General features: G+C 39.5%; 1 protein-coding gene across 1 annotated transcript in view; it reads right to left on the minus strand.

The window, feature by feature from the left end:
- PGM5 (phosphoglucomutase 5) overlaps positions 1-23,754 on the minus strand; it is a 155,592-nt gene that overhangs the window by 61,680 nt on the left and 70,158 nt on the right. The gene's annotated exons all lie outside the window — the stretch shown is intronic.

Consider the following 23,754-nt stretch of genomic DNA (forward strand, 5'->3'; position numbering starts at 1 on the left):
TCTGACTTGAGGATCTTAATCTACATTAAAATGGAATTTAGGTACAGACATTTTGTAATATTGTTTGACAGTATCTACTAAAAATGGATAGACACACATATTCTGTGAACCAGCCATTCAACTTCCATTAACTACTAATGACATGTAATGGATGCCGTGATGCACTGCTCAGCTTCACTGCTACATGCAACAATCTGAATGAATCTCATGAGCATAATATTGAGTAAAAACAAAACAAAACAAAAACAAAGGCATATATACTGTATTGTTCCATTTAGATAAAATTCAGAAACAGTTAAAACTAATCAATGTTATTGAAATTCAGGCTCGGAGGATTAAAAAAGTCAAGTATTTTATTCAGATCTCACAGAAGTAAAGGGCAAAGCTAGAATGTGGACCCACACCTGCTTAGTTTCTGCTCATGTTCCTTCCCCTACATCATGATGTCTCTCCAAATGTTTTAGTACTTTGAGAGGTAGATAGATCTCAAAGCATGCTGGGGAATAAGCTGATACCACAGACATTGGCCTGAAGAGTTTTTATCTTTGCCACTCGCAAGCAACCAAAAGAGAAAAACACCAAATGCCTGCCACCGGCAAGATTTAGTTCTTCGAAGGCTGTATGTAAGTGCAGAGGGTGGCCATGGAGAGGAACCAGCGAGGGTGTCTTTGTAAAAAAGAGGAAGAGAGATGCATATGGGACACAATGTAGCAATTATTTCTTTAAATGTGGTTTATAGCCAGCACCTTTTAGATGTTTGAGTGTTATAACAAAGGTTCTGTTTTCTCATTATTTCAAAGGTCCAAGAAAGATATACATGTTTACATCCCAGTAGAAACAGTGAAAGAAATCCTCCAGACACTGTAGAGCAAAGGTGAATTTTCAGAGCCATTAATTTCATAATCAGAAGCTTAAGGAAGGAGCAATAATTCACACAGAAGCTGTCCAGGGGGAGCACACGATAAAGCCTGGGTCAAAATTAGTTTAGCAAATATGAATGCATATAATTATCAAATAGAATGGGGAACGCGGGGCAGAGGTGAGCATGGAGGGTGTGGAGATGTATATCCTCTGGCCAAAACATTCTTGTAGATTCAAAGCCAAGTTGGCAGATCTGAAGGGAGGAGAAAAGATTTCCCCAGCTCCCACCCTCCCCAATTAATCACTGTCAGGAGGTCAACAGGCTGAAGGCTGAGGGTGGATTTTAAAGAAATGAATACCTTTATAACTATAAACCACAGTTGGAGCTATGCAAGCTAAGATAACAATGTCAGTAATTAAATCTCAGGATCTTGAGTATAAAGCTGATTGTATCCTAGAGTCATAAAGAAATTCCTCTCCTTCCTCCCTCTAATGAATTTGGGATCCATCCCAAACAGCACTCAGCAGATAACATTCCCCAGATTGGTTTTTGGCAGGAGGCCCTCAGGAGTCTCTGAAACCTTCTGGTACACAAGCTCGAAATCAAGCTGCTTCATGCTGAGGGTTTGCACCCTTGGCCTTGCCTGCTGCCACCACGTTTTGAAGGCAAACATAAGAACTTTCTAGGAAAGAACAGATTATGAAGGAAAAGAAAGAAAATCAACCTGGGCCACAATTTTTCTGCAAGTGGGAATGAGCCCTAGTAGCCACAAAAGCATGGTGAATATAAGCTTCCCAGTGCGGATTTTAAAACTTCTAAAAATGTGGCTCAGGTTGGAAAGAGCCTCAACCTATCTTTCTAAGTTTTTCCCATGATACTCCCTACATGCTCCTAAAAAACTGGACTGTCTCTTTTTTTGCAATTACAGTTGATATTCAATATTATTTTATATTAGTTTCAGGTATGCAGCATAGTGGTAAGACATTTATATTATTTATGAAGTAATCCCACCAATAAGTCTAGTACCCACCTGGCACCACACGTAGTTCTTACAATAGTGTTAACTATATTCCCTATGCTTACTTTACACCCTCTTGACTCTTCTTCAACTACCAATTGTACTTCTTAATCCTTTTACCGTTTTTATCCACTCCCCGACACCCCTCTCATCTGGCAGCCATCAGTTTGTTCTCTGTATCTGAGTCTGTTTCTAAAACTGGACCATCTATTTTTCAAATATGTCCTTGCATTTTTTGTTTACTTCTGAGCCCTTCTTCATGCTTTTCATTTTACCTAGATTAATCCTCCTTTCCAATCTCTGTCTAAATACTTCAAGACCTATCTAAAATGCCCTGCCATCATGAAGCCTGTGGCAAAGGCTACTAGGTGGTCAACAAACCCACCTCGTCTCTTAGACACACAGCTGGACTACACCTCCTGACCTCTCTCACAGTTAGCATGTGGCCACATGGTGGAGTTCTATCCAATAGAACTTAAGTGGAAATGACATACACCCTTTTCAGATCTTACTATTAAACCTTTCTATGCCCCATGTTCTTTCTCCTTCTGCTGGTTTAATGTGGACGAGGCCAGCAATCCTAGAAGCTACATGTTGAAGATAGTGGACCCACGACATGGAAAGATCTGGATCTCTGAATCATCATTTGGAGCAGAATGAACCACCAATCACGAAATCCTGTTTTTCACTTCTGATGATTGAGAAACAACCTTTCGCTGTGTTTGATTCGTCACATATTTCGAGATTAGTTTTATAGCAGAAGCTCCATTATGCTAACAAATACAATCCTTCTGGTTGCCATAATCAATTCAAAGTAATCCTTCCTGCCACTGTGTTTCCTCTAAGTTGGTGTGGGTCTTTATGTTCTCATCGTCATTATATATGTTGCTACCTCCTTAATATTTTCCCTCAACACAAAGACACTACCTCTACCACCAAAGCGTTAGAAGTACTTTGAGGTAGAAACTGCATCTTATATATCTTTATAGCTCTTCAATGAATGTCTAGGATAATATAGCACTTTGTCAGCCTTGTCTTCAATAAATTCTGTATATTTTCAGGTGACTAATATCTTATTATTTAAGGTGTGTTGTTGGATAGCAGAATGGAAAGTATCTCTATTTTATGGTCTTTTGTCTTTGTAGGTTCCTAAAAATATAGTTAAGTCCTTTCTGCATGTTTTATTTAAATTAGTCAATTAAACGAAGAGAATTTCTCCAGGCATTTAATTAGTGAGACTAGCAGGATGACACAAAGACATTTCTTGGAAATAAGGATCTTAGAGAATTAGGGCAGTGACCAAATGAAAATCAAAGATTTGAGGAATAAAGGTTTGTTTAGCTCATAAAAGAATAGCTAAATAAACAATGACTGATTGCATCAAATGCATGAGGCACACCCAGCTGGTCTTGGAACCCTATTTCAAGAAAGTTGTAATAGATTTAAAGAGGACAAGATCTAGGTTCTTCTTCCTTCTATTTGTCTTCACCTGTCCACTTCCTTCAAGGCCAAGCAAGGCTCATGGTTCCATTTTCTACGCACTGAACTCTCAGCTCTTTTTAAAAAAGCCTCCACCTGGATAGACTAGAAGATATCTGCATCACATATATCCAACAGAAGACTTAACATACAGTTCACATAAAAAGTAATAATAATAAAAAAAACTCCTATACAGCAGTAAAAAAAGTAGATAATCTTTTTTTAAAAAAGACATAAGGCTTGACCAGGGACATTACAAAAGAGAATATTCAAGTGACAAATTAGCACATGAAAAGATGCTCAACATCATTAGAAACTGGGGAACTGCAGAGCAAAACTTCAATGAGATGTCACTATCTACCCACAAGACTAGCTGAAAAGAGTGGTACTGCCAAGTGCTGGTGAGGATTTGGAACTCTCCCACATTGCCAAGGGAATGCCAATCAGGACCAACTATGGCATTATGTGATATATTTACACAGGGAAATGGCACAGAACAGAGAAAATAAACTACCGCTATATAGAAATACGTGAATGAATCTCACAAACGTAACATTGAGTGAAAAAAGTCAGACACAGGATTATATGCTGCATGATTCCATTTATAAATAGTCCAAAAACAGACAAAACTAACCATTAACACTGGTCTGGGAAATTATTTTTTGGCTCTGACACCAAAAGCACAAGCATCAGAAACACAATTAAACAATTGGAACAACATAAACTAAAAGGTACTGCACAGCAAATGGAACAACCAACAAAATTAAAAGGCAGCTTACGAAATTGGAGAATGTATTCACAAACCCCATATCCAATGTGGGGCTATTATCTAAAATATATAAAGAACTCTTACAACTCAGTAACAAGAAAACAAATAACCCAATTAAAAAATGGGCGAAGGATCTGAGCAGACATTTTCCCAAAGAAGACATGAAAATGGACAACAGATACATGAAAAATTGCTGACCATCACTAACCATCAGGGAAATGCAAACCAAAACCACAATGAGCTATCACCTCACACCTATTAGAATGGCTATTATCAAAAAGGCAAGAGTAAGACCTGGTAAGGATGTGAAAAAAGGGGAACCCAGTGAGCTGTTGGTGGGAATATAAATTGATACAGTCACTATGGAGAACAGTATGGAAGTTAGTCAAAAAATTCTGGGTATATATCCAAAGGAATTGAAAACAGGATCTCAAAAGATATCTGTACTTCCATGTTCTCTGCATCATTATTTACAGTAGCCAAGATATAGAAACAACCTACATGTCTGTCAACAGATAAATGGATAAAGAAGATGTAGCACTATGCATATATAATGAAATATTATTATTCAGCCATAAGAAAAGAAATCCTGCCATTTGTGACAGAATGGATTAAATGAGAGCATTCTATTAGGTGAAATAAGCCAGGCAGAGAAAGACAAATACTGTATGATATCATTTATATATAGAGTCTAAAATAAATAAAGTCGAACTCATAGAAACAGAGAGTAGATTGGTGGTTGAAGAGGTCTGGGGGTGGGAGAAATGGGGAGATATTGGTCAAAGAGCACAAACTTCCAGTTATAAGATGAATAAGTTCTGAGGATCTAATATACAGCATGGTGACTGCAGTTAATATGTATTACATACTTGAAATTTGTTGCAAGTAGCACTTTCACCAAAAAAAAAAAAAAAAAAAAAAAGTAACTGTGAGGTGATGAATATATTAACTTGATTGTGGTAATCATTTCACAATGTATATAAATATCAAATCATGTTGTACACTTTAAATATATTACAATTTGATTTGTTAATTATACATCAGTGAAGATGAGGTGGAGAAGCTAAATCGTTGGTGATAGAGGTCAAGATAGTGGCCATCTCTGGGACAGAGGTAGGGAGTAGCAGTTGGGATGGGGAATAAGGGAGCCTTAGGAGTACTGTTTTGCTTCTTGATCTAGATGGTAGTTATATGGGTGAAAAGTTCTTGAGCAATGTATGAGTTGTGCCTTTTCTTTATATGTATTATACTTCAATTAAACATTTATATAAAAGAAAAAGCCCTCTGTAGTATTTATGACTAAGTACATGTTTGAATTAGTCATGTTTATATAATCTCCAGATATAAACTACTGAAAATGGAGTTTAATAGCATTCTGAATATGTTGGCTAATGTCTAGCAGACATTTGACAAAACTAGCCCCAAATCGGTCCTTCGATATTTTCATATTCTTGAGTTTACTCCCAGATCCCTTATTTGACGTCTGGCACTGCTGGCTGGAGCTGCTCTGAGGTAAAAGGCTTATGCGAGTTTGTATTTTGAAAGCATTTCTAAGGCAGCCTACTTCCCTCCAAATATGCATTAGGCAGAGTTCAGCCAGGCTTTGCTTTCTAATAGCAATCTTAAATTCTACTCTTAAAATCATCTTTTGAATGGAGCAACTCATACTTTGAGGTAAAATAAATATAAAACATGAGGCTTTCATAATAAGATGACCACAAAAGTTTTTCAACCTTCTATATAAACTTTAGTGGAGAACTGATTATTCCTGGGGCCTGTAGTAACTCAGCCTGGTCTAAACCTCAAAATTTGTGTATTAAATGGCGCCTTACTTGCCTGCCTTATCAGTGAGGTTGTAAGGATCAAATGAAATGGTATATAATGAAAAGAAAATGCTCTGACAACTGTAAAACTCTCACAGAGTTTACAACATCATCACTGTTCTTAATGTTGAATCTTTCCTTTAACATAAAGGAAAAGGAACATATCATTTAAAGAATATTTACAAGAAAAAGCAAAAGATAACTGCATGTCTCATACTCCCTCTAAACTTACAGATTTTGTCCAGTTGTAAAACAAACAAAGGTGGACTTTAAACCAAGGAGCCTTTACTGCTTTATCTAGAAGCTTCTGTGCTTTTATTTTAGGTTGGTATTATCGGGGAAAATAGGATCCTTCCCAGTTAGAGTTTTAACTTTGTTAGGAAACATAAGGCAGGCATATTTCTGAATATCTTGACTTTACGGAAAAGAAAAAATTGGCTTTGGGAAATTAAGCATCCAAGAGAAAAATATGTAAAACTGAAACAATCACAATTCCCTCTCTTAAGTTAGTCAATAAACTGGAACCCTACGTTTGGGAATTAGCAAGTGTTTGTGTTTACAGTCTTGATGCCTGAGCACTTTGATGTAAACTGTTCCCGGTTCTAATTATTTCCAAAGAAGAAAAATTGTTGGGGGGCTAGGGCTGGTGAATTTTAAGCCCACGTGTTCCAGCTAAACCGAGAGACAAAGAGTCTGTCAGCTGTCCTTCAGATTCCCATGAGATTGCTCCAGGAATAGCAAAAAGTAAATCATCTTCTCGTTTCTTTGTCTTGCTTTTAATTTTTGGCTATGTAGACACCATACTGAAGCTTAAAAAAAAAAAAAAGCCTATATCAACTCATTTACTCTTATAGACAAAAAAATGGTAAGAACTGATGTGAGATCAGGAGATAGATAACACGTCTGGCTAAACAAAGATTTTTCTCTTTCTTAAAACCTTATCTTTGTTTTCTCTTCAGGGTTCAATTAGCATCTTCTTCTGGATGTTATTATAGAAATCTTACTAATTCTATGTCGTAAAACAGGAGAGAAGGGACATCTAGGCATTGGACATTAAATAAATGTACAGTGACCATAAAGGGATACTCATTCTAAAGGAAGAACAAAGCCCAGAGAAAAAAAAAATGAGCATTTGTATCACGCTGCATCACCATTCTACGGGTAATTCCTTAAACAGAGGTACACACTGAAATGTCATGGCATTACCAGTTATCAGTTTTCATGAAGTGAACATCTGTTCCTTGCTCTGCTATTTCGTATTGGATTCAGTTTCAACAGTGCCAAAGGGACCTCAGTGTTTGTTCCCAGTTTTCTACAAGCCTGATTACGACCTTAAAATGGTTAATTTAAGCCTCTTCAGTCTAAAATTTGACAGTGGAGTATTGGCAATTTTTCCCTAATGGTAAATGAAAGCGAGATTTTGAAAGAAAAAAAAAAAGAATGTGCAGAATATCCTACATGTTGGCTACAAATAGAAGGAAAAGATTGATACACTCGATTACATTAAAATTTGTAAACATTTCTATTTGCCAAAGACACCAAAAAAAGTTAGCCATAGATTGAAATATGATATTTGCAAGGCATAAAATTGAAGGATTAGTAATTAATCTAAATAAAGAAGTCCCCATTAACCAAGATAAAAAAAAACTCAAATGACTCAAGCAATCCCCCACCTCCTTGGTATCTGTCCTAGAGAAACTAGTACACGTGTGCACATGGAGGTATGGTTCAAAGATGTCTATTACAGCACGAGAGAAAAAGAGTAAGATCAGAAGCAACCTAACTATTTTTTAGTAGAGAAATAGACAAGCTGTGGTTTATTTATACAGTGGCAAATAGACAACCATGGTTCAAGAATTCCAAAGTATAGAATGCAAAAGAATCACAAAGAAGAAATTAAGTATGGACTTCTGTCTTGCAATATTATTTTAGCTCCCCAGTATTCCAACTACTGTTTCTCCCTTATTTGTCCAACTTGAAAACTTAGTGAGATATCATTCTTGCTCTCTAATAGTTTCAGATATTTGTAACTCTGGAGAATTAATAGGACTAAATGACTAAATGAAGAGATGCCATACTACCTGGTTGAGAGAACTCACCAGAACCTGCCAATGCCACCAGTGGCCACAGTGGAACTTGGAAGACATACCCTGTCCTGTAGCTATACCTATGAAAGCAGAAGGCAAGTCCATGTACACTAGCAATAGTCAGCTATAATTAATTAGCCTGGGCATTTCCCAAGATTCTTGGTCAGTGCTCTCTACTTGCATGGATAGAACGCAAAACTTTTTTTTTTTTAATTAAGAGATGGTGCTTGTATTCTCCATACTCTCACATTTCCCCCTCCCATTTTTCCTGCTAATCTGTTCACCAACATCACAAGAATTCCCCAGTTCTGCATATGATTCTTAACTGAGACTTATTTTCAGCTCCCTTAGGGAGTTTCTGATTCTTCCATAATAGGAAGACAAGAACCTTTAGGGCTAAAGCTCTTGGGATTCCAGGTGGAGGTGCCTGAGCAAAGACACACACACACTTTCAAGTTGCCCCGGTTTTTCTCTGGGAGTGCCAGTAGCAGCCTCCCATGCTCGTTTTGGAAGGCCATGGAGTCATTCTGCCTATACTATCTCATCAAGGAACTCTGAGCTGTGGCTGTAATGGATGACCCAGGTTGCTGTTTTCTGGGAAGCCAGATCAAGGCATCAGGTAGCTAAATGGTCTCTCTAAACTGGCTCTGAGAAAACAAGCATTCGTCAAGGGACACAGGCAGCCACCCCACCTGAACGGGTACCACATTCAAGACTGCACTTACCCGTCCAAGATTTCTATCCATTACTCAGGATTGGGTTTACTTTTACCAATAGGTATAAGGGCAGGTTATGCCACAATAATTCTGGTCTAACATTTGTCTTTCAAAAAGCAGTTCAGCCTAATGAGACAGTTATGAGTCCCCATCTAGCTCCACCCCTTCCCAGCTGTGACTTTGGTCAAATTATTTAAACTCAGTAAGCCTAGCTCTTTAACCTTCAAAATGGAATAACAATGAATCCCCTTACACGGGGAGGGCTAACTGGGTGACACTTGAGAAGCTCTAAACACCCAGAGCAGTGCACAGGACACCAGCAACAGCCACTAGCATTGACACTCTCAAGCTGCTGCTTCCTGCCTCCCCTTCCATCCTCCTGTCATAGCAAACTACTGTTTTTATAGAGCCTCTTCAAAGCACCAAGCAGCTTCAGATCTTTGCACACATAGTTCACTTAGGTGAGGATACTCTGTATCACTTAGAGTCTCTACAGGAATAGATGATACACTTAAACTGAGTAGCTTGAGGAGAGTTTAGTACAGGACCTATTTACACAGGTGTGGGCAGTGGAGAGGGAAGCACAATGGTCAGCACAGTGCAGCAGGGAAGGTAACACCAGGGCAAGGATTATCTCACCTACGGATTCATTCTCGGAATCCAGAAACAGCTGGGTGGAGAGGGCTTCCTGGCAGGAGCCGTGACCTTCAGAAGAGGCAGTTGCCAGCCCATGGAAACCCTACAGGGAGAGAAATAAATTCCCAGGCACATCCCCTTCCCTCTGCCTGTTATCTGCAGTGCTCCCAGTTGTTCAAACTCAACTGAAATATGAAGGGAGATGAACCAGTTGAAACAGTATATATAGATCAGCTTGCAGGACAAAGAGCAGAAGACAACAGAAAGAGGATCTCAAAAGCAAATGGAAGACACCCAGCACACTCTTCATCCATCAGACTGAAGCTGCTTCCTGACTTGCCAGGTTAACCTGCCTGGTGCCTTCTTTGTGCTGCCACTACAAACCCCACTAGTCACACACTCAGCTCAGGGATGTTGGGACATCTGACTCCCTCTAATCTGAGAGCCTCTGGAGGGCAAGGGTTCTGCCTGACACAGAGCAAGTGCTAAAAGATACTTGTTAATTCCATGTAAGCATCACAAGGTCTGTCAGAACACAGACTCCTCTTACATGGGTATAAAATGTAATTTAGATTCCAGAAAGAGGTTCTTTAAATATGAATGGGAGCGAGTACATGAGATCACTGAAAGTTTGGGATAAAATTAAGTTATGGTGGATGAATTTCCAAATGAAGTTATACAAAGGATTGGCTGAAAACACTGATAACCTTACTTCTAATTATGTGTATGTTAGTTTACCAAGTCCAGAGCTATAAGTTTATTGTGAAAGTAACAGGTTATGTTAAAATTAGCCTCTTCTCAGAACTGTAAATGCTCATTTCATTGTAAAACTTCAAGGAGAGGGTAGAGAAACATTGCTTACATTTACAAGAAGGTCCTCACGGGGCTGATGTTTCATTTAGCACATGTTGGAAAACATTAGTTAAGATGAACTGAGAAATATATTTTCTATCTATGGCAGGGGTGTGCTTCAAAGAAATTTACTCCCGTTGCACACCTGAAGAGCAAGGGAGAGGGAATGGGTCAAATACTCTTAAGTCACATCAGGATTCTCAGCAAGATGCCTTTCCCAGAGAAATTAGAGAGATGAGAAGTTGGAAGGGCATCCCAGGGAAGAGGAGAGACCATCCTCCAAGTCCTGGATTGCAAGAAGCTCTGAGCTCCGCAGAGAGGGACAGCCCAGCCTCAAGTCTGTTCCTGGCCCAGCCTCGCAGGGACATCCAGGGGCACGGCCAGTGGCTGTGCTTGAAGGCAGGGCTCTTTGGTGTCTTAAGTCAGGCTTTCTTCCCCTGAGGAGTCTGATCCTGGGGTTCAGTCCCCAGGAAGCCAGCAGGGGAAGAGGAAGGAAGTGGAAAAAGCAGCTGTTTGCATTCAGAGTGACCCGTGCAGCACTGGCCCCAGCTGAAAAAGACTCTCTCAGAGGACCTAGTTGTCTCTGGGGAACAGAGACCAAAATAGGCTGGTGAGAACACACAGTCCTTGTAATTAATTGGAGAAGCAGAGACTCCTCAGGGAAATAAGTCCACTCAACTGCCCTGTCGCCCTTCTCAGAGACCGCAAGGCACAGAAAGAATATCTGTGTGCACCAATTCCATGTGAAGGCCCCTGCTGGGCCTAAGTGAGAGCTTACCAGAAACTTCCTCACAGTGAGGACATGATGGCTTCTGGGCTCTGAGAACCCCTGCAGGGACGTGGTCTTGTTTGAGAGGAACAGTCCTCTTTAGGTCAAGATTCCACATCTTACGGTGAAGGGATGACACAGATGGATGGAGCAGCAGGAATACCATTCTCCTGTCCGCCTAGGGCTGCAGCCCAATCAGCGCTTTTGTGCTAAAGGTATGCCCTCTTTGGAACCCAATACAGCTATTGAAAAGTGTTGTAGCACACTCCTTTTCTTTGGAAAGAATACTTTCATGTCGTCTGCTGAAACACTGTCATAAAAAATATTCAAATGTAGGTGTCTTCAATGAGAACACTGCCCACTTGGAACGTGAGCCTTTATACAGTGCACACCCTGCGCAACTGGATTCACTGACTCTCCAACGCCTTGCTCACCTGAATTCTGGCAGAGAAGAAACTGCCACCCTCAAGTCCCTTACTCATATTCCTACTGTAGCAGGGAACGTGCCACACCCTCCCCAATGGTCATATGACTGAGGGCGGACCCAAAAGCTTTCACAGTCTTTGAACTGTTGAAGACACAGCTTTGATTGACACATTTTATTTTTCTCCAATCACATGCCCTGCCCAATAGCATTTGGTGGAAACCCCGAGTGTGCATGCGTGTGTGAGGCCCCACCCTACATCACACTAAACATATTAAAATGCATCCAAATATCACATAAAAATCTACTTTTTGCTCTAAAAGCATCTTGAAAGGATTTTTATAATTTTGCCTTTGAAATGATGAGGCTACAAGTCACTACTGGCAATGGTTTCTCATCAATCACGCATACTCAGGAATCCTTTCAAAATGAGAAATATATTCTATACATTATTTTCAAGTGTTAAGATAAGTTTTTAAATCTGAATTTAGTAATAAGGTAACAATATGTTGTATTTTTAAACACATTAAACCAGGTGGCTAATCATGTTAATGTTGTAATTTTCTTCATTTTGGAGTGAATAATGGTTTTCAGTTCTTCAATTTTAAGTCCTTGAATACCAAAAGCCCCAGGCAAGCAGCTGAGAGTGCTAATGACCCCGGTGCATATGTGCATGTGTGTGTGTGAGCATGTATGGGTGAGTGGGAACGTGCGTCTGTGTGTGTGTGTGTCTTGTGGGTAAGGGAGACTGGTGTAATTTGTGTCAGAATCTTAAATAGTTTCTTGCACAATTAGGTTTTAGGGAGATTCTTCATCTTCTCCACTCTATCCCCACAACATTCCGCATATGCTATACTCATTTTCGGAAAGTCTTACAGCTTTATTTCTGAACATTCCATCCCAGAATTCTCTTGGCTATCTCACATTTTGTTTGCCAATAGCTAATGCAGTTAATTATGCCCATCTATAATATGGGACACAGATACATGCAATCCTAGCATGCTAACTTGGTGCTAGGTTATCGACTAAATTTATCCAAAAATCTAAAATCAACATTCCAAGGTTCACAAAAAGAAATGATCACTCACTCGTAATAGATATTTTAGCTGGATAAAATATGACAATTGGTTTTTTTTTTTCTGCCATTAAACCAAATGTGCATATTCAGTCCAAACAAAAGTAGCAAAATGAATGATTTCATATGATGTAATTTTTATAAACTCACAGTAAGACACCATCTATGGAGTCCCCAGATAGTGTCCTTTAAGATCTAACCTTGCACACAAGCTTGGACAAGGTTTCTCTCTACTTTTGTCTAGTTGGTGGTGCTTAATTATTCTCATCAGGGCCTAGTGCTTCCCATACTTTCTTCATAATATCCATTATCTGGGATACTTATTAAACATGTAAATTTCTAGTCTGCTCCAATAGACTATCTTCAATTAATAGGTCTTGGTTACAGCCCAGGTGTCTATACTTATAACAAGTAGTATTTCTTATTTCTAGGAGATTCTTATTTCTACGATGGTTTATAAAAATCATCAACTTAAGACAAACTATTTGAAAATGACAGTGATCAGTTAACCTATGCAATAGAGTGATATATATATATATATATACACACACACACACATATGTACATATATATATACACACACACATTATATATATATAGTGTATATAGTGTGCATATATATCCAAAATGTTAAAAATTGCATTTTGATGCACATATTGCACAATGTTTGATAAGTCCTCAGAGGATATTATCTGATTGGGGGATCCAGACTCAAATTGACATTGAATATTGGGGTTAGCACAGATACGAGCCTATCTTGTGAGAATATAAACAATGGCATTCAGAGCCTGGCGGGCTGAGGTCCAGCTCTTGCCTCAGCATGGCACCTCTCACAAATGTGAGCAGAACAAATGCCCACCTCCCCTACCTTTACACACACCTATAAGTATTGTGTTGCCTGAAACCAGACAAGCCTGAGTTCAAAGTGCAGAACTGTCACTTACAATTCTGTGACCTTCATAAGGCAGTTACTTATTCTCTTGCATCTTTGGTCTCTGCATTTAAGAAATTGGAATAATAATGCCTGTGACAGAGAGGAGTTGGTTTTACTTCCTTGCTCACTCTTCATGTAATGCTGCACAGCAGGAGGAAACAGGCTTGGACTTCTTGGGTAGGCAAACGTGGGTTTGAATCCTGACTCCACCTTTCACTAACATTGTGGCCTTGGGTAAGTCACTGTATTTCCATGAGCCCCAGTGTCGTCATGGATAGAGGTGGATGGTGGTTGTGACACACAGTAAAGGTACCAGAAAAGCAGCCACAATTTAACAAGTAGAAATCTTTGCCCTGGTTGGGGAAAGAGAGTTTTTGGAGTGCTTCAAATAAAAGTGGCCCACCCATTGGTGATAGACTACAAGGAAGTGGGGGATTCTGTATCCGAGAGATGGTCGTGTGGCATCAGGAACTGCTGACACTCCCTTCCTCGCCAGCCACATGGACTGGGACAGACTCTTTCCTGGCAAGGTGTTACACGTGAGCCAAAGGGGCTATAATTTTGGGGGCCCCGGCAGAGGGCACTCACAGCTGAGCTTGGCAACAAGAGAGACTCTGTCCTCCCTTGAAAAGGTACTCCCCAATTTTGCTTTCCAGGGAGTCCAAAGCCTTGCAGTTTTCAGACAAGCGATACTCTGTCCTCCATGACTTGGTGACACCTCTTCCCTCACTTCAGCTAGCTGATCCTTAATCCCCCTTTAAGTCTCAGCTTCTGGGAAGCACCTCCAGAGCCCCAGAATGAGATAAGGACCCTCCTGAGGTGTCTAGAGGGCTAGATGCTCACCCTACCACAGGTGCCCCTTCGGCTCTCCCACAGCACTGTGCAACACCTCTGCCATAATCCTTTCTCATCTTTGTCCTTGTCCATCTCCTCCGGTAGCTTCTGAGGACAAGGGCTGTGTCTTTCTCTAAACATCAACTCCCAGGACAGGGCCAGGTACTGAACAGACACTTGAGAGATGTTTATTGGTGGAAAAATGACCTCTGGGCTACATTCTAACAGGAGCAGGAAAGGTTATCAGGAACTCAGAGGTGGGGAAATGCGAATACGCAGAACCCCACCTCCTTTGAGAGTAAGTATGAGTAGTGACAAGTGCTCCTAATAAGAGTAGACTATGCCTGTAAACAGAACCCTAGGCCTGACTGAGAAGGCAAGGGAGTTCTCAACCATCACAGATTTGTTAATGACATTAGCACTGGGCTTCAGGGTGCTAGATGGAAGCCTCTGGTTGGGACCAGGGCTCTGCAATAAAGGTTTGGGGGGGGGGAGCCTGGAGGGAGGTCACATGCAGGCTTCTCCAAGTGTCCCCTCAACACTCCGCTGGACTGGATGATGGCCTGGATGATTCTGCTGGCTGGATGCCTTGGGAGCAGTGTGGCTGCTGCTGGACTTGCCCCGGAACAGAGAGGCAGGTATTCAAAGGACACACAAGGTCACGTTTGTCATTTTTACCTATCTTGCAAGTCAAATGTAGCTCAAGAGGGCGGAATTCAAAGAAGGAAGCGAGTGTTGCACTAGCTGCAACAGAAGGAGACGGATCTATGTACCTACAAGTGGAATCTCCTCCTCCCCTCAAGACTCCTTATTTTTCCTTCTTCCCCAACTTAGCTGTCCCTTTCCCTTAGAATTTTAACCCAGAATCGGCATCTGTGTTCTCTTTCTTCTTCACCCTTTGGTGTGATAACCCTGGGAACGGAATGTGTACTCTTGAGGGAGGGAGTGGGGATACGGTGTGGTGGAGCTCACAGTTAGTGAGCATCTACCTAGTTCCAGGCACTGTGATGGCTGCTTCCCCATACTCATGCACAGACCCGCCCCCCGCATCCCATGTTGTAGGCATTATTATAATCCTCCTCCTATTCTAGTATTTGTTGCTTCTTCCAGAAAAAGTGCCCCAGCCCAGAGGTCTTGTTGCAGGAGCGGTCTGTGCTGATGGAACCAAGGCTAGACAGGGTGTCCACTAGGTAGACTGAGCTGCATAGGCCCCGAGAAAGCACCAGAGTCACCATCTCACTTGCTAGAGGCCCTGAACGGACTTCAGAAGCAGAGTTTATTTTTGTGAAATCTCTATAGGTTTGCAATAAACCTTTTCTTTGTCTTTGCTATAACTTGACTCATTTCTGCCCCTGGCAACCAATATGCCTAGATTTAACAATCCTTATCACCAGACTACAGACTACAAAACAAGGTCCCAAGAGATGAAGTAGTGTGTCCAAAGCCATAAACTGGTAAGTGGCATGGCAGGGATTCAGGCCCTGACCTGCCTGATTCCAGAACTCATACTCTATACATCAAATTGTGCCAAGACACTCTTTAGGTCCTCTAAGAATATCTCTGAATGTGTTTTGCCTATAAAGAAAATCTGTAAAAAGTGTGCTGGATCCAAGTAGTGAGAATTGTAGGAAATACTTGCTGCAAAAAGCAAACCTACAGCTGACTGCTGGCAGCAATAGCAATAATAACAACAGCAAACATTTATTAAGCATTTGCTATGTGCTGAACACTCCAAGTGAATGTCAGGATGTGTAAGTTGTGAGATTCTCCCTAAAAGTCAGAAGGCCAAGTTGTGAGATGGGTTTTTAATGAAAGCTAAGATACTGACAGCACTAGGCAGTGAGAATGGCCTTCCAAGTTTTTTCTCCCTGGAGTTGGCACCAGCAACGCCCTGTGATTTATGTTTCCAAATGACACAGAGCCTGCAGGCACCGATTCTGCAGTAGCAAAGAAAATGGATGGACTGCCTGGGGATGTTTTCCCTGCACGGACCACTGTTCCCTTAAAAGGCCTCGAGTTTATATACAGTTCTGACTTGAGGGCAGAACCAAATAACGGTAGGGCCTCTCTTCCCCTTATATGGTCAAGTATTATGATGGCACCCTTCCTCCCAATTTATGAAGAACAGGGGTGGAGGAATGTCAATCAGGAGATGTGGGGATGTTTTACCAGAAGAAGACATAAAGTTCATCTCTCTGGCAAAAGACTTAATAGACCAAGTAGAACAGAATGCATACTTGCTGAAGTTTTTTGTTTCTTTTTTAACTCTGAAGAATAAACACTTTTGTTCTTCTCTCAAATATCAACATTTCTTAAAGCTAAAGAATATGGAGAGCTCCCCCCAAGTATCAGAGAAAGAGAAAAATAAAGCATTTCATTAAACACATACACACACGCATACACATGAAACATGTACACAGCCAATCAAACATCTAAAAAAAAAAAAAAAGACGTTTGAAACATAACAGAAATAGGACAGAGGACCAGTTAGCTACAAAGAGTTCTGATCCATAAAGGGCCTTTGCCATGTTATTAGAAGGAAAAGACGAAGTTTTCCCATCTAATCTCTGTCCCGAAATCGAAACCAATAAAGACCAGGAGGTATATCAAACAAGAATGTATGGGAAAGTACTTTGTAGATTATAAATCATATGACATTTACAGTTAAGTCAAACACTGTGCTCCTAGAATTGCTATTTTTTAATTACTATTTACTTTCATTTAATACGTAAGTAGGTTTCTTGGATATAACCAAATATAAGCTGTGTCACGATTTAAACTACTTCACTCTTGATACAATTCACTTTCATTTGGTCAGGATTCTGAATCTATTTGCAGTATATGCTAATTCAAATGGCCAAATTCTTCTATCCTGCCTCAGAAAGCCATGGAACACTTGGGTATCTACTCTAGGTTTTAGTGGCACATTATACAAGCTAATATGTGAAGATTCAGCCATTCTATACACATAAAACATATCCCTCTACCATTAACAAATGACATATATGCAAGAATCACCTTGATGTGAAACTGAATACTTTAAAAAGTACTTAGAGATCCCGAGACAGAGGGTGCAATACAAATAACAACACTAGAGAAAACAATGGACCACGTTTCCTTCGATGTAACTCTCAAAATGATCTGTGTGTAATGTGACAGCGCAGCCTGGAGGTTCAACTTCTTAAACCTAGAAACGTAAAAATCAGACCCTACTGATCCCAAATACATGTCTTCACCTGAAATGGTTCTGTTTGAGGTCCTCACACAATTCTCACCACAGGGAACGTTCTCAGGGTACTCATGTAGACTCTCCACCCCACAGCCTTATTTCATGGCTATTTATAAGGCAGGAAGGCTGAGCAAGTGTGAGGAGAGAACACAGGAGCCCTTGGCTGTCCTGTGCTAATACACAGGTGATGGAGCCCCTGGCTCCCTGGTATCCACTGTCCTCCCAGCACCTTCACACTACCTAGGCGGCTTAGGAGGGTGCTTTTAGGGGGATGCCAATGGCCTAACTTTAAACATTTGTAAATCCTGCAGCTCCAGCTAAGGAGGTTCCCTTCTAGGGACTGAGAACCAAACAACAGATGTGCAAATCTGTAGGCTTGACCACCTGCATTAGAATTACCTGACCATTTTGTTTAAAATGCAGATTTTTGGGGTTCCACTCAGCATGACTGAATCCAAATCTCTGGATACAGGGCCTTGGAATCTGCATTTTAACAAGGATATGTCTACTCACCCAACCTTCATAAGATTCTTATGCACTCTAATATTTAAGAATCATTACTGTAAGCACTCAAAAAAAAAAAAATCCTGTTGAACAGTCTTATACCTGTTAGAAATACAATCATGGCCAAAAGTATACTTCTCTTAAGATCTGTAGCAAAAAGAGATCTTAGGGAGCAGCTGGTCCAACCCCTTCATTCTTTAAATAAGGAAAGCAGAGGTCCAGGCAGAGTAACTCACTTGCCAGCTTGTGGCAGAGCCCTTCAGGAATTCTGAGCCAGGTGCAGTACCTAGACTATTGCTTGCTCTACCTTAACACCCAACTCCTTCCCCACCCCTCCCCTGCACTGCACCCACAGTTATCCACATACTCTCCAGTACTGTTTTATTTAAAAGGTAGAATAACCCACCGCAGTGATTTAGAAATCATTGTTTCAGCCTCTCCAATATTCAACCCCTTCTCAAGGAAACACAGCTTTGGTTTACTTTTTCTTCTCCACTGCATGTCACCCAAGGTTATCATCCCCTCTTACCTGGCCAAAGAGTGAGCATGTTACTCAACCTGTTACTCACTGAGCACACACTGAATCCTGAGTGAAGTGAAAATGAGGAAAACGTATTAAGTTTCTTTCTTGATCTGGAAGGCAATTCTCTGAAGAGAGTGCCCTGCATAATTCCTGCCACCTAGGTTCCTATTATTTTTGAGACCAGTTTTCCCTTTGATTCTGAGAGTGAGCCCTTATTCTTCTATTGTATTCCTTTTAATTACCCTAAAATTGGTCTTGTTACTTATATACCAAGAACTCTACTTGACCTCTGCTTCCTTAGCCCCAAACCATAAATGTACAAGCATTCAATTCAATCCTATGGAAAGGGAAATTGGGGTTATGTATCTCTTTTTTAGAAAGAGAGAGGTTGTGGGATTTTGCAGTTGGGTGGGTGGGGGTGCAAGACTGGAAACCCCAGTCTCCATCAATACCCACTGCTCCACTCAATCCAAAAAGCCCAGTCTTTTGCCTTTGATCTCCGAACACCCCATTTCCAAACTAAAAGCCTTAAGATTCTATCTATGCACCTGAAAGTAAAAATAGTCATGAACCCACAACTGCAAAGTGATCCAAATGACTTTTCTAAGTAGTGCACATAATCTCAAGATCCAGTGCCAAGAAGTTATTGGGCTTACCACATCTGCACAAGTAGACAGATTCTCCTCCTTGTCAGTCTGGGTTTTGTCTTTAATGTCCTCTCCCCAGGGCAGCACTATGGTCCCTGACATGTGGTACATCTGCATGCAATTTCCACATAATAGGAGCAAGGCTCAGTTATTTTAAAGCCACAAGTGCCATTAAGAGGTCTTTCTGCCAAAACCCATATGGCTCTTTTGCTACAAAGCTATACAAATATTTGTGTTTTTTTTTTTGTTTGTTTGACTTGGCAGCAAGGTCACATTTCAGACTGTCTACTGCTCTTGCTTTGAAATGACTGCCTATCTCCTGCTGCTGGTTATTTCCTATTTATTGTGATTCCCCAAAATAAGTTCTAACTTTTGGGAAAGGAGTTTCAAATCTCTGCTTAAGAGGCCCATCATTGGGTACTTGCTCCAGAGAAGTAGAGTACAAACTGGACAGAACCATAGCAGTAAGAGGGAAATTTAAAAATGTATTTTAATCTTTAAAGTTAACCTAAAGTAAAATGGATTTTTGCTGGGTTCTGTTTTATGAATTTTGACATGGATGGATGGATGGATGGATGGGGTGGTAGGGGAGAGATATTCAAATAATCAGCACCACAATCGGGAGACAAAACATTTCCATCACTCTCAAGAAACGCCCTCATACACCTGTCCTCCACTCCTAGCTCCTTGTAAGTACTGCTCTGGTTTCATCTCTACGGTTTTATGTTTTTGAGTGCTATATAGATAAAATCACATAATATAAGACATTTTAAGTCGGACTCCTTTCGCTCAGCATAATCACTTGAGATTCGTCCAATTTGTTGTGTGCATCAATAGTTCCATTATATTGCCAAAAAATATTCCATTGCATGGCTATATTTCAGTTTGTTTTCCCATTATCTGCTGAAGGACTTTGGGTTGTTTCTAGTTTAGGAGACATTAAGACTAGAGCTGATATAAATATTTGTGTCTAGGTTTCTGTGTGAACATAAGGTTTTAATTCTCAGGGTAAATACATAGGAGTGGAACTATAGAGTCATATGGTAATCATCTGTTTTGTATAAACAATTGACAATTTTCCAGAGTGGCTATATTTCCCATTTTGCATTCCTACTAGCAGTGTATGAGAGCTCCGAGTGATGTACATCATTGTCAGCACTTGATATTAGCAGGATTTGTTATTTTAGCCATTGTAATTATTATGCAGTGGTAGCTAATCCTGGTTTGAATTTGCATCTCCTAAAGGTTAATGATGTTGAATATCTTTTCATGTGCTTATTTGGCATCCATACATCCTCTTTGAATCAAGTCTTTTGTCTATTTTTAATTGGATTGATGGTTCCAACTCTTTCAATATGTTGCAAAGATTGTGCTTTCTCCTATGAATTACTTTAGCACTTTGGTCAAAAATCAACTGGCCATATTTATTTAAGTCTATTTCTGGACTATATTCTGTTTCATTGATCTATATGTCTATCCCTTTGGCAATACTACATTGCTTTCTGCTAATCAGAAAATATAATTCCTCCAGCTGTATTCTTCTTCTTCAAAATTGTTATTTTGTCTATTCTGGTTCCTTTGTCTTTCTATATAAATTTTATAATCAATCTGTCTTTATCTACCAAAGTCTTATGGAAATGTTTGTTGGAATTACATTAAATCTATAGATCAATTTCAATATAAATGACACCTTTGCTATGTTGAGTCTTCCAATTCATGGACATGGTATGTCCCTTCGTTTATATTTTTTTTAAATAATGTTTTGTAGTTTTGGTATATGAATCCTATTTTTTAAATTAAATTTATAGCCAAATACTGTATTTCATATTTTTCATTTTAGTTTCTGGATAAACACTGAAAGTACACAGATATACAATCGACTTTTGAATGTTCACTTCATACCCTCTGATCTTCCTCTATTAGTCCTAGGACTTCTCCGTGGACTCCTCGGGATTTTCTATACAATCAATGTCGTCTGTGAGTAGGAACCATTTTATTTCTTCCTTTCCATTCTCTACACCTTTTAATTTCTTTTCGAGCATTCTCATTAGCTAGAACTTCCGGTACCATGTTGAATAGCAGTGGTGAAAGGGGACAACCTTGCCTGACCTCTGATCTTAAGAGCAAAGCATTCAGTTTTTCACCATTAGGTATAATTTCCCTCTAGGTTTTTTTGTAGATGGCCTTTATTAGATTGAAAACATTCTCCTACATACTAGTTTAAGTAGATGTTGACTTTTGTTAAATGATTTTCTGTCTCACTGATATGATCATATGGTTTTTCTTCTTTAAACTCTTAATAAAGTAGATTAAATTGATTGATTTTTGAATATTAAACCAGCCTCATAGTCTCAGGATAAACCCCAAATTTTTCTTTTTATATGTTGTTGGATTTATTCTGATATGTTTATGAAGAATTTTGGTCCATACTTTCCTTTTCTTATATCATCTTTGTCTGGTTTTAGTGTCAGAGTAATGCTGGCCTAACCAAATAAGATAGGAAGTGTTTCATCCTCTTCTATTTTCTGGAACACATAACGTGTAATTGTTTAAAAAATATTTGGAATAATTCAACAACACAGCTATCTGTACTTGGATGCTTATTTTTTGAAAGGTTTTAAACTATGGATTCAATCTAATAGCCACAGAAATGTTTAAATTAAATTATCTATTTCATTTTTGGGTATTGGTAATTTGTGTTTTTGAGGAATTGGCCAGTTCATCTAAGTTGCTGAATTTATTCATGAAGAGTTGTCTGCAGTATCCCCTTATTATTTATAATTCGTATCTTCTCTTTTTCCCTTTCAGTCTTCCTAGATTATCAATTTTATTTATCTTTTCAAAAACCCAACCTCTATTGAATTTTTTGGTTTATTGAGTTTTAAAAAGTTTTACTGTTTTCAATATCATTGATTTCTGCTCTTTATTATTTCCTTCCTTCTCTTTGATTATATAATCTCTTTAATAATCAATGGATTATTGATTTACAAACTGTTTTTTAACATAAGTGTTTGATACTATAACTTCCCCCCTCAGTACTGCTTTATCTACATCTCACAAATTTTCATGTACTGTATTATCATTTAATACAGAATATTTTATAATTCTCCTTGAAACGTTCTCTGATCCACAGATATTTAATTTCCAAGTGTTCAGAGATTTTCCTGTTATCTTTCTGTTTCCAATTTTTAGTCTAATTCCTTTATGGTCAGGGAACACATTTTGCATGGTTTCAATTCTTTTACATTTTGTTATTTTTTGTTTGTTTTAATAACCTAGGATATGGTCTACCTTGGTGAATGTCCCATTCTTTTGAAAAGAATACATATTCTGCTCACAGAGTGTTCTATAAACATCGATTAGGTCTGTTGATGGATAGTGTGGTCCCATACTCTTCTTTATTTTTGTCTAATCTGTTTCTGTATGTTCTATCAGTTTCTGAGAGAATATTATTGATTGATATCTCCAACTGTAATTTTGGATTTCTCTATTTCTCCTTCCTGTCCTATCCATTTTTGCTTCATATACTTGAAGCATATACATTTACAATTGTTATGTCTTTTTAGTAAACTTACCCAACATAATTTCACTTTTCAAAGACTGCAGCATAACTGAGTTCTTAAAGTTTATGTATACCACTTAGGGTCAGATCCATGCATGCTCAGCTCAGGGATAAGCCCAGTAGTTCACAGATAATTTTGAGGGTCATTTTCTCTGACTTCACCCTCTCTTTGATCTCCCTGATACTTTCCAGCTTCTCCGGGACTATTTTTGGTACTCTGACCAGATGTTTGGGCTCTATTTACTCCATTCTGTTATATATACCTTGCATGTCTGTCCCTGTTTCTGAGAGGAGGGAAAGTAAAGCAGTGAGAAGACGGAGAAGAAAAAAGAGCCATGACGTTTTCCCTACCCTCTTGGAACTACTTTCTCAAGTGAGAGGAATGTTTCCCTCCCTCCAAGTTTTGGGTTCCTGCCAGCCCCTACTGCCACTGCTACCCTAGGATTGCATGGGTGCTACGGCACAAAAGAATGGAGGAAAAAGAAAAAGAAAAGAAAAATGAGGAATTTCTTCACAGGTTCTCTCTCTGATTGTTAGGCAAATTGAGCCAGAGATAGAGGACTTCTCCTGGACTTCTGTGCTGATGTCTATTTCCAGGTTTCAGTCTGCACTGAGTTCAAACTAGATACTAAACACTCAAAAAAGGTAAACTCATCAACACTTTGGTGGTACTTAAAGTTCTAGTCTTTCCCAATCTGTCTGCTACTATTTGCTTCTTCAGAATCCTCAAATAGCTATCCCATGCATCTTGTCCAGACTTTATAGCTGCATTCAGTGGAAGACAAGGTGAATAAAGTATGCTTATTCCATCTTACTCAAAATCAGAACCAAGAGGGAAACCTTTAAAACATTCAGATTCTCTGGCTCCACACCAGACCTACTGGATCTTAAAGGGAAGTTGAAAAGTACAGGACAAAATATAGATTTTCAGAAAGCACCACAAATGTCAATGTACATTTGCTGTTCAGGGCCATGTCTTGGAATAAGGTCCAGCAGCTACAGGTTACCTGC

Source organism: Rousettus aegyptiacus, unplaced genomic scaffold (genome assembly GCF_014176215.1).
Source record: "Rousettus aegyptiacus isolate mRouAeg1 unplaced genomic scaffold, mRouAeg1.p scaffold_m13_p_3, whole genome shotgun sequence".
In the NCBI taxonomy this organism is placed as follows: Eukaryota; Metazoa; Chordata; class Mammalia; order Chiroptera; family Pteropodidae; genus Rousettus; species Rousettus aegyptiacus.